This window comes from Carlito syrichta, unplaced genomic scaffold, assembly GCF_000164805.1.
Source record: "Carlito syrichta isolate Samal-C Ts95f unplaced genomic scaffold, Tarsius_syrichta-2.0.1 Scaffold305734, whole genome shotgun sequence".
Taxonomy (NCBI): Eukaryota; Metazoa; Chordata; class Mammalia; order Primates; family Tarsiidae; genus Carlito; species Carlito syrichta.
The window spans coordinates 161,774-172,657 of NW_007249830.1; positions in this window are offsets into that span (position 1 = coordinate 161,774).

Genomic DNA, 10,884 nt, shown 5'->3' on the forward strand with positions numbered 1-10,884 from the left:
AGGCAGGAGCTGCCCTGTCCTTGGAGGACACTTGGGGCATGCAGAAAGGCTCAGGCGGCCTTCCCGCCCCGGCGCCCACCCCTGAGTGTGCACCTGCTTTCGAGGCAGATACGCCCCCTGTATGCACTCCTTGTGCTGGACTGTGAGGGGCTGGAGGGGCCAGAGCTGGCGGGCAGCCCCAGCCCTGTGGCCTGTGAAGACGAGCTGCCTTATCTCCGTGCAGTTTCACTGCAGCAAAAGTTTTAATAGAAAGAGAGTCGTTTGAAATCTTATTTGAATGCCTGGGTTCCCCTGGGGCTTGAATAATTTGTTCCTTTTGTTTTGCTAGTTTTATTTTTTTATCTGCAGTGCCTGGTTTGGGGGGCGATAATATGAGCCTGTTAGAAAAAGAATATGTTAAAAACATTTATTCACAAAGAGTGTTATTCCTTTATTTCAATTTTTCTGTGTCCTCCTCCCTCCTTGATCATAGTGTTCCAGGATCGTAATCCACTGAGGATTGAGAAAGGAGAGGGATGGGGTGGGGAGCCTAGGGTCGGGCATGGGGGTCAGCTCTGGGAGATGGGGGACACAGTTCAAACCCCAGTGTGGCCCCCATCATGCCATGGGGTCCTGAGAGGGACAGGCCTCCCTCCCGAGACCCCGTTTTCCCACCTGTAACTTGTGTTGGCCCTTCCCTGTGGCGTCTGGGAGCTGAGGTGCTCGGGAAGGTTCAGGAGGCTGTAAGGGGTGGTCCTCAGCCCCGCATGAAATGGAGACAGACTGCCCCGGTTCAGTTCCCAGCTCTGCCGTTTGACAACTCCGTGATTGTGGCAAACTGTTTAACTTCTAGATGTCTTGGGTTTCCATTGTAAGATGGGGAAAATGCCAGTGCCTCCACAGGGCTCTTGGGGGGGTGTGGGGACACAGTGCGCTGTGGGAGGGACTCCTGGGATGAGGACTGTCCGCGTCTCAGCTGGGGAATGACTTTCCCAAGGGCACACATGGTTTAGGGCAGTGCAGGGCCAGGACACCCCCGATCTCTCTGCCGGTTCATTTCCCATTTGTAAAAGCTCCACAACAGGGTTGCTGATGGATGACCCCAGAAGGAGGAGGTGAGATGGGGGCCCCCCACACTCTCCTCCTGTGCCTGCTCCCCAGGCTCCCAAAGCTGCAACCCTGGCCCCTACCCTCCAGGGCCCTGGGAGCCCTGCCTAACTCCCACAGGGCTGTCTCCACGTGGTTCCAAGCAGTGAGGCTGCATTCAGGGCCTGCCAGGCCTTCTCTGGCCGCCTCTTGGTTTGGTTTTCCAGCCCAAAGTCGTCCCAGGATGGTCCAGATTCCTCCCTGGCATGGCTCCAGCTGCTAGGTCCTGAGCATAACCCAGGCGCTCGCTGAGCACCTTCTAAATCTCGTCCTCATCCTTCAAGCCTCACAGCCACTGCAGGCTGGCGCTGGGGCTGCCCAGGCCCTGTAGCCAGATGTGGTGGGTCTGCTCTCCAAGAGTGGGGCCGAGGGCCTTGGAGCCCGACTCTGGCGTCACCCCAGCCGGGAGACTGTGGCCGCTTGCCCAGCCTGCCTGAACCGCAGGGCTCTCTCCGCAGGCCCAGGTGCTTGGATAAGATGCCTGCCAGGGTCACGCCTGGCCTGACGTCTGGCTGTGGCCAGCAGCCTCCCTACGCTGGGCAGCCATGAGCGGAGCCTTGAAGGTGGCAGCCTCAGATTTGGGAGCCTGGAGGGAGCAACCCAGGTGGGCTCAGCCGCCCTGCACGACAGGAATGCGCGTCCTGTGAACAGAAGGGCAGCAGCCCTCCTGGGTACTGTTTCTCAGGGGCCTGGTATGTGCCAGACATTCTGTATATTCTTTCCAAGTGGTTGGAATCGTCCCTCCCCAATTTCTAGGTGCAGCGGCAGGCTCAGAGAGGTTAAGTACCTGGCTTGGTGTCACACAGCAAGTTGGAGGCTGAGGTAGGGTCTGCCCGAGGCCTTTTTAGCACATCAGGGGGATTGTTCTGGGGGCTGTGGGGAGCTTCCCACTTGCAGCCGATCCCTGCATCCCGTGGGATGCTCTCGTGTTCAGTGGGGGCTGGCAAACAGCCGCGTGCTAAATAAGCCCCCACTTACCGTCAGATGGAGACAGTGGTTTTGCCGGCAGTGCCAGTTCTTAATGTCACTTATCCCAAGCGGGCTTTCAGTTTTCAGCAGCGGCAGCCTGCTAATTTGGTCCCAGCCGCTCTGGTTTTGTGACAGGAACAATGGCAGCAGCAGATGGGGAGCGACGGCTCCATTTTCCTCTAACGTTTCCACTCACAGGCAGGGATGGCGCCATCTGGAAGGAGAAGGTCAGATCATTAAAGAGATATAGGATAATAAACTCCCAGGACCTGGCGGGCTGTGGGTGTGTGGGGAGTGGGGAGACGAGGGGAGCTTGCGCGTGGTGCTGGGTTGCATGGCAAGTGCCGGCTTCCGAGGCCACAGGGTGCGGGATTGGGGGCCGGGGGCCGGGAGCACTGGGGAGCACTTGCTGGGCAGAGGCGAGGGTCTGCTGCATTGCAAGCCCCTTGAGAGCAGGGAGGGACGGCAAATCCTGCCCGTCTTTCCTTGCCGCCTAGAGCTTGTTGCTGTGTGTGGCAGACTGTGGTGAACACCCTGCAATGAGGGTCGCGCTGTCCGCTGGACGGGCTGCCCCCGAGCTGCGCTGCCCCGGACCCAGGGTGCCCCGTGAGCCCAAGCCTTGGCGCCTGACCCTTCCGTTGCCTTCCGTCAGCCTCTCCTTGCCCAGTGTAGACTGGGATGGAAATCCCTGCCTCCCGTGGTGACCAGGAAGAGGAGATGAGGCAATGTGTAAACTGTGACGTGTGGTGTCTGTCCTGTGCGGTTGTGTCCTTTCTTTGACAGCCTCCCCTGTGTCAGCTTTTTCTACCCGGCAGCCAGGACCAGGTTTTTCGTGACTGTGGGGTGGCGGATCCAACACGGAGGGTGCCTCTGGGCCTGTTTAGGGAAAGGGTTCAGGGCTCAGTGACTCGGGCCCATGGGTGTGCACCCATCAGGGCACGTCATCGTGCCTGAAACTTAAGAATATCTTTCGCTTCTCAAAGAGCGTCACACTTGCCACCTCATTCCAGCTCCTCCAGTGGTGACAGCACTCAGATGCCACCTCCCACTGGTGGCAGCAGCGTTTCTGGTGTACTGGGCACGGGGGCCGTTCTCGGGGTGTGGTTCCTCACATGGGTCCAGTCCCTCTCTGTGGACCAGCAGCGTCTGGTGAAAGCAAGTCAGGTGAACCTTCATGTCGAGGGTACACTGGACAAGCCTGGAAAATGAGGGTCCCGGTAAAGAGCCTTTGTCCCTGCCCCCAAAGATTCTGATGGCCTGTGGTGTGTCCACACGGCATGAGGAGGTCGTATGTGGGATGGGAGGAAGTGGGTGGAAGGCATGGCCTTCATGGAACACTGGCCTGGGGTGGATCCCCTGCTTACACACACACACACACATATATGCATGCACACACACACACACACACACACACACACACACACACACACACACACACACGCATGCATGCACACACACGCACACACAAGGGAAAAGAGGGCCAGGCCAGTGGGAGGCCAGGAGAGCTGGTGAGGACTGTGATGCCTCAGCAGAGCTGAGATGGGGGTGGTAGGGTGGGGTGGGGGTTGAGCAGTTCAGGCCTTTCTGAGAAGGTGGACACTGGCCCCACCTTGGAGAGGAGCCAGCCCTGGGGAGCTGGGGGCGGCATCCGGGCAGAGGGCCCGCTAGGCTGTCCTGCGAGGATTGCCAAGCACGCGCCAGCGTAGAGGAGCCTGGTGACCGTGGGACAGAGCCGGGGGAGGAGGCCTCCAGGTTCTTCCAGGGGAGCTTGGATCTTACTGGGAGCACGCTGGAACTGGGCCGTGTTTCCCAGCAGAGGAGTGGCGAGGTCTAGTCTAAGTGTTGGCTGCCAGCCCTGCTGCCGAGTGAGATGGCCGTGGGGCCAAGAGCGGTTAGGGTTCCGCGTGGCCGGTGGGTGCTCTAGGGCCGAGTGGGACCCTCCTCAGGCGGGGTCAGGGTGGATCGGGGTCCTGCTTCCTCTCGGCCAGGGAGGAGTGTGGTCTTGGGAAGGCTGCCATCACCCTTTTCAGCCGGTGACCTGCCCTTGTGGCTCCAGAACTCTCAGTGTGTGTCAGCTTGATGTCGTATATCAAGTGGCCCCTGTCACCGCCGTCCTGCGACTCTGACTACCTGGGTCAGAGCCCTTCCTCCTCATCCAGCATCACCGTGCACAGCCGGTGGCATGGGTGGGTGTGGTTGCTGAAGCCTGCCTGGTTTAGTGCAAAGAACCCAGCCTTGGGCCTCGGACCCAGGCCCCATCTGGGCTGTGTCCCCAGCCACGGCAGTGGCCGTGTCAAGCCTCATCTTCTGAAGTGAAAGAAAGATTCTGACCGTGCTCAGTTGTTGGACCCAGCCAGGCCATAGATGGGTGGCACTCGGCATGGCGCCTGACATGTGGGCCCACCATGGGTGGTGTCTTTGTCGCACCCTGCCCCTGGGGTGGGGATTCCTGGAAGGCGACCCTCAGTCCCACGTAAGGAAGGCAGGGCCCTGAGCAGGGAGAACGCCCTGGGACAGGTGGTGGCTCATTCCCTCTCTCCCTCTTTTCAGTCATTCTTTCAGCCCATGTTTTCTGAGCACCTACCACGTGCCGGGCAACGTGCTGGGTGTCAGGAGACAGTGAGGAGTGAGGTCCCTGCTGACCACAACTTATCTTGTAGAGACAAATGGAGATAGGCCACAAACATGTACATGGCCAGAAGGATTCCAGGTGTCATGAAGACTGCAAGGAAAAGGAAGGCAGGATGTTTAGAATGAGTCCTGAGAGAAGAGCGTCACCGTAGTCAGGGAGGACTTCTCGGAGGAGGTGGCATGTGAGCAGAGCCCTGAGCTGTTAAAGGAGCCACTGTGGAGAAGGGGTTTAGCAGGAGCTCTTTAGTGCAGGGGTCTCCCATCATGAGTCCTGGGTCTGGGATTGGGATGGGCATTGCTCTTGTGACAGGCCCTTGGGGACTTTGAGGCACAGCTGGGCTGCGGGACCCAGGGCAGGCAGCTTCCTGAGTTTCAGGGTGGTCTCAAAGGATGCAGGAGGGTGGTTCTCCCTCATCCCATCATTGTCATGTCAACCATGACAGCTCCATGGCTGCGTCACCTGTCATTTGCTTGTGCCTGGCCCACCTCCCACTCTGGAATGAACATTCAAGGCAGCAGGGACTGGTCTCTGCTCAGTGTCTTCCCTTTTTTTCACATCAGTTACTTCTTTTGATCCTTACGACATGTGCAGGGCGAAGGCATTTCTGTCATTCTTGTAGGCAGAGACCCTGGGGCTCACAGAGTTAGGGTGGGGGAGCGACCAGCTGGGGCTGGCCTTTGCGGCCTGGGTGGCTCCCCGGGTGTGGAGGGGAATCACTGCCTGTCCCTCCTGGGCCTCTGACCACCTGTCCCCTCCTCCTTCTCTCGCTGCAGGAGAGGAGAACCAGCCGGGCTGGCTGTGTCCGGATGAGGACAAGAAGAGCAAAGCCCCGTTCTGGTGCCCCATCCTGGCCTGCTGTGTCCCTGCCTTCTCCTCCCGGGCGCTCAGCCTGCAGGTGAGTGCTGAGTCCCCTCGGGGGTGGCTGTGCCCCCCGCCTGGGAAAGCCTGAGTTTCCCAGCAAGGCCCACTGCAGGAGAGGGCCCGGTGCCCATTCCAGCATCTCGGTTCGGAGTTGGTCAAGCCCTGCTGCTGCTCCGGGAGTCAGTTTCCACCAGGCAAATGGGGGTGAACAGCCACCATGGGTCAAGTGGATGGACGGTTCCATTATTTTGAGATCGTGGATAGCAACGATCTCATGGATGGCATGACTCCAGAACGTGCCAAAGCAGCTGTGCTAGGCCTTGTGGGTGGGACCTTTCACGGTGCTGCCAGGTGGTGGCCAGGCTTGGCGTGGGGCCTGCCCTCACTGTGGGTCACTTCACGACCGCTGGGCCCCTGAGTGGCATGCACCTGCCTGGTGCTTTGCTTCCCTCTTACTCTACTATTTATACGAGCCCTGTGAGTAGGTGTTTCCCGTACAGATGAGGAAGCAGAGGCTCAGACAGGTGATAGGATTTTCCAAAAAGGACACTGCTAGTAAGGAATGGGCACAGGAACCCGAATGTCGCCCTGTCTGACAGCACCCTGGAGTCTTCGAGTCCCCACTGGTCACCTGCCCCTCATGTCCTGGCCAAGCTTGCCCTTCCATTCAGAGCAACCACTGTCCCTCGTCCCCCAGGGAGATGGGATCACCCCAGCTCAGGGGACGGGAGGGCCAGCTGGGGACCCAGGCCCAGACCAATCAGCCCCAAGAGGTGTGCAGTGCGGGGGGGGGGGCCTGAGATGGAAGCTCATTTGTTCATTTTGCGTCTGGTTCTTGAGCACCTGCTGTGTGCTAGACACTGTGTGGAAGACAGCGGTGACTAAGACACTCAGGACGCAGTCCCAACCTGGGGCTTTCAGTCCCACGGAGAGAGACAGGCGAAAACCCAGCAAACGAAAGGAAGCAGGAGAGAGTGGTGTGTGCTATAAAGGAATCGGGCCCAGTGGGAACACAGACAGGGCCCCATAGTTAGGGGGATGGAGAAGGGCCTCTTGGAGGAGGTGGCATTTACACTGAGACCCCAGTGGCAAGAAGGACCCAGCCCCTGAGGGCCCAGCAGAACGACCATCCTGTAGCCGAGCCCACCCAGAGGCTGCCCCGGGAGTTGGGACCCGAGCGGCTGGGGCTCGGTGAGCTGGGAGAGAGAGGCGGCCCTGAGGTCAGTCACGGGGCAAGCGGGCTGCAGAGGCCTCATCGGTGGCGCTGGGCTTGGATTTCACTCAGAGTCGTGAAAAGCCACGGATGTTTCCAGTAAAGACCTGCATGATCTGATTTGCATTTTGGATCTTTCTGGTGGTTTTGGGAGAGTGAACTGCAGACAAGAGAGGGGACAGAAGGGACTGCCCAGGGCTTGTCAGGGTCCCAGGAGACAGGAGGGGAAGAGGGAACAGGAGGGACCCACTCAGGGCTTGTCAGGGTCCTGGGGGACGTGGCAGAGCTTGGCGCTGATGGGGATCAGGGATGCAACTGCGGTAAAGTAAGTGGGGCCTTCCCCTCAGGCAGCAAAAATCTCAATATCAGCCTAGATGTTTTAAGGCAATACTTAGAAAAATCTGATCAACGAGATCGAGATCAGATCAACCTGTGGGCTGCTTTTTTTTTTTTTTTTGGTCAATAAAGGGATTAGGGTGAGACAAGTGAGTCAGGGCTGTGCAAGTGTGAGGTTGGATTTTGTCTTTATTTATTTATTTTTTGAGTTGGGGTCTCACTCTGTCGCCCAGACTAGAGTGCAGTGGTCGCTCCCGGCCACCACAGCCTCGACCTGCTGGGCTCCGGCGATCCTTCCGCCTCAGCCTTCCAAGTAGCTGGGACTACAGGCACGCGCTACCACACCTGGCTAATTTTTTGATTTATTGTAGAGATGAGTTCTCACCAAGTTGTCCAGGCGGGTCTCGAACCCACGGGCTCAGGCAATCCACTCACCTCAGCCTCCCAAGACGCGGATTATAGGCTGAGCCACTGAGCCCGGCTTGTCTTTATTTGAACTTTGTCTTTTTGAGGTGGCGTTTCACTCTCACTTGGCTAAAGTGCAGTGACACGATCACAGCTCACTACAGCCTCAACTTCCTGGGCTCAGGTGATCTTTCCACCTGAGACCAGCCACCTGAGATCAGCCACCTGAGACCAGCCTCCCAAGTAGCTGGGACTACAGGTGCACGCCACTATGCCTGGATGATTTTTTTTTTTTTTTTTTGGTAGAGATGAGGTCTTACTATGTTACTCAGGCTGGTCTTGAACTCCTGGGCTCAAGTGATCCTCCTACCTCAGCCTCCCAAAGTGCTGGGATTACAGGTGTGAGCCACTGTGCCTGGCCTTTATCTAAACTTTTAACAATTACTCATTGTAGATTTTTTTTTTGCATTAATCTTGATTTTTAAAAATTGCCTGACTGTTGTTTTGGTGATTGAGTTTTTTGGCGCTTCCTTAAGTTTCACACTGAAGCTGGGTGCCCTGTCCTGTCACCCTGGTCCCGGCCCCCGGTGGAGGCAGTGGGGAGGGGCCGGTGGGGACACACCGGGGACACATGTTGCGGTGGGACTGGCTGAACTGCTGACAGGTGAGTGCACAAGGTGGGGGTTATCCGTGGGCCCTGGGGCCTTGGAGTGGAGGCCAGAGACTGTGGGGCGAGGGTTGTGAGGATCCGTGAAACCTGAAGCTCGCCTGGCATGAGTGCATCCCGTGGCAAATGCTGCCCCTAGGGGACGAGGACCTCAGATCGCCTCACTGGGGGCTCTCAGGCCCGGAAGCTCTTCAGCTGGAGGCACCCTGAGTCCCCATTGGCCCGGCTCAGTGTGTCCTGGGGAGCCCTGGTGCTGGTGGAGGGACTCGCGAGTGAATCTCCATGGGTAAGGGGTCTGCGTGGCCCCACTTGCTAGGCCCAAGATGCCGCTCCCACTCCGCCTGCACCCCTTCCCACCACAGACCAGACAGATGTGCCCGTCAGCTCCGTGCTGGCAGTTCGATGAATTAGGGCCATGGCGTAGTTGCAGGCCCCGTCCAATTACTGCAGAAGCAGATGTGGACTCATGGACCGCTGCCCGGGCCCCCTCCCAGCCCGCCACACTTGCAGGCGGTTCCAGGGTGGGGGGTGCCTCTGGCTCTGGTCAGCCTCAGGAGAGCCAGCTGCCCAACCTGTAGTCCTGAGGGGGCTGGGCTGGAATGAGAGAGTCACTGGCTCAGCCCCTTCCCTAGTGTAGACAAGATCAGCGCTCTTGCCCCAAGAGGGATGAGGGCTGTTGGGTCTGTCCTGGCAGTGTGACATCAGTGCTGCTGCTTCAGCTCCTGGTACCACGGTGAGGGTTAAATGTTCCGATTCCGGTCAGTGCCTGGTCATTTGTGAGGTGCGCCTCAGGGTTCAGGAAATGGGAGTGAACACCTGAGGACGTTTCTTCGCCTGGAAGGAGAGACCACGGGGTCTATTCTGTGGTTCCCAAGGCCTGACTGCTGGGGTGTCACGAATTCTTGGACCTCTGGCTCCATCCAAGAGGGGTGCCATCCCTGGAGGGGCAGCAGGAGGGCAGGAGGGCTCAGCACAAACCCACACTCCCAATAGGTCGAGATCACAGCCCTCCCAGGGACAGGGCCTTGGAGACGGAGATGGGGGTGAGGCCCACTCTGAGGTGCTTTAAAGCTCAAGCACTTTGGGGGACTGTGGGCCGTAGCCCAGATGTGCAGAGGACCTGTGAGCTGGCTTGCTTAGGTCGCAGTGGCCTCTGTCCTGAGGCTGTGGTGGCCTCTCTGTCCTGACCTCCACTGTCTTCTGAGCCAGCACTGCTACTGGCCGGGCACTCCAGTCTCTTAACTCTGTGCCGAGCTGCTCACCTGAGACAGCCCCTCCTTCGTGGTGCTGCTCCGATGCTTAAATGGGTGAACACATGTAAAGTGCTAGAACATTCGGTGGGAAACCCTTGGGGAGCCTCTGCTGCCGGGTGCCCTGCCCAGTGCTCCCCTCGTCAATGCCCATGGCTACCCTGATGAGATACCAGGGTCTCTGCTATACAGGCGAAGACCTGGTTTGCTGGTCACCGCTGGGCTGGGCTGGGTGCCCAGGTTGGTAGCATCCAAAGTCTTCCTCTCACACCTCATGCCCCCTCCTCTCCTTTCCAGGGTACCTTGATTTCCCGGAAGTCAGCTTCCTGGCCACGGGCAAGACTTCACAGCCAGGGCCTTGCCCATGGAAGAGCCATCTGAGTTCTGGCCACCATCTTGGGCCTGGCCCTGTTGATTCAGCTAATGTCAGGGCCCATGGGAGTTGCCATGGAAATGTCCCAGCCACGGCAGCTACGGCCCCTCCCCTGAGGGACAGGAGAGAAGCAGCCTAGCAGGAAGGCTGTGGCCTCCTTGAAGTAGAAAAGACAGGGAACCCCGCAGACCCAGCTGGGAGAAGCTCCCTGCTCTGGGAGTAGAGACCCACATTCCCAGCAGGGAACTGTGGGGCTCCAGAGTGCTGAGGCCGCCAGGTCAGTCTGGCTCCTGGGTGGAATTCTCCGAGTAGACGGAGCCTAGCCAGCGTTGCGAGTCTGAATTCCGGCCCCGCAGCTAACAGGTTGTGTGATTTGAGCCAGTCTCACCGCCCTGAGCTTCAGGTTGGCCAGCTGCTAAATGAGAAGGCTGGATGAGGTGACCTCCATGGCCCCCTCGTCTGTCCGTGGCCATCAGAAACTTAGAATATTCCAACGAGGTCAGGGCCGGGGCCGGGGCTGGCCGGGGCCTTCAGCACCAGCAGAGGGCAGCACCTGCCTGGAGAAGGGCGGGTGGCCACTGCATCCTCCCTCTGGCAGGAGCTTGTCTCCAGTCTGGCCTGATCTGGCTTAGGAAACAGGTCTCGCAGAAGCCGCCCGCCGCATCGCTGGGGGGCAGAAGATTCAGGAGGAGCTGGTGACAGCTCGTGACAGGCAGAGCCCTGGTGGCCTGCACAGGTCGCCAGCCCTCTGGGCGTGGCCCCGCCCCTACTCTTCCCCATGGCCCAGGACAGTCACCTGCCCTCGTGGACCTTGCTTCCCCATCATAAGGGGGGTGCACTCGTGGCTTTCAACATACCTTGCCTGGAAGCTATCCAGTGTCAGGGACCCGGGGCACATGCAGAACCTTATTCAGGCCCATGTAGCCGGAAGTTTCCAGGAGGGCAGGGGTCACTGAGCGCAGGCGCTGCAGGGGGACCCTGCAACGGATGTCGCTTTCCTGGCCCCAGCTTCAGGGAGCCTCATCTGGATATCAGCACATATTGGCATCTCTG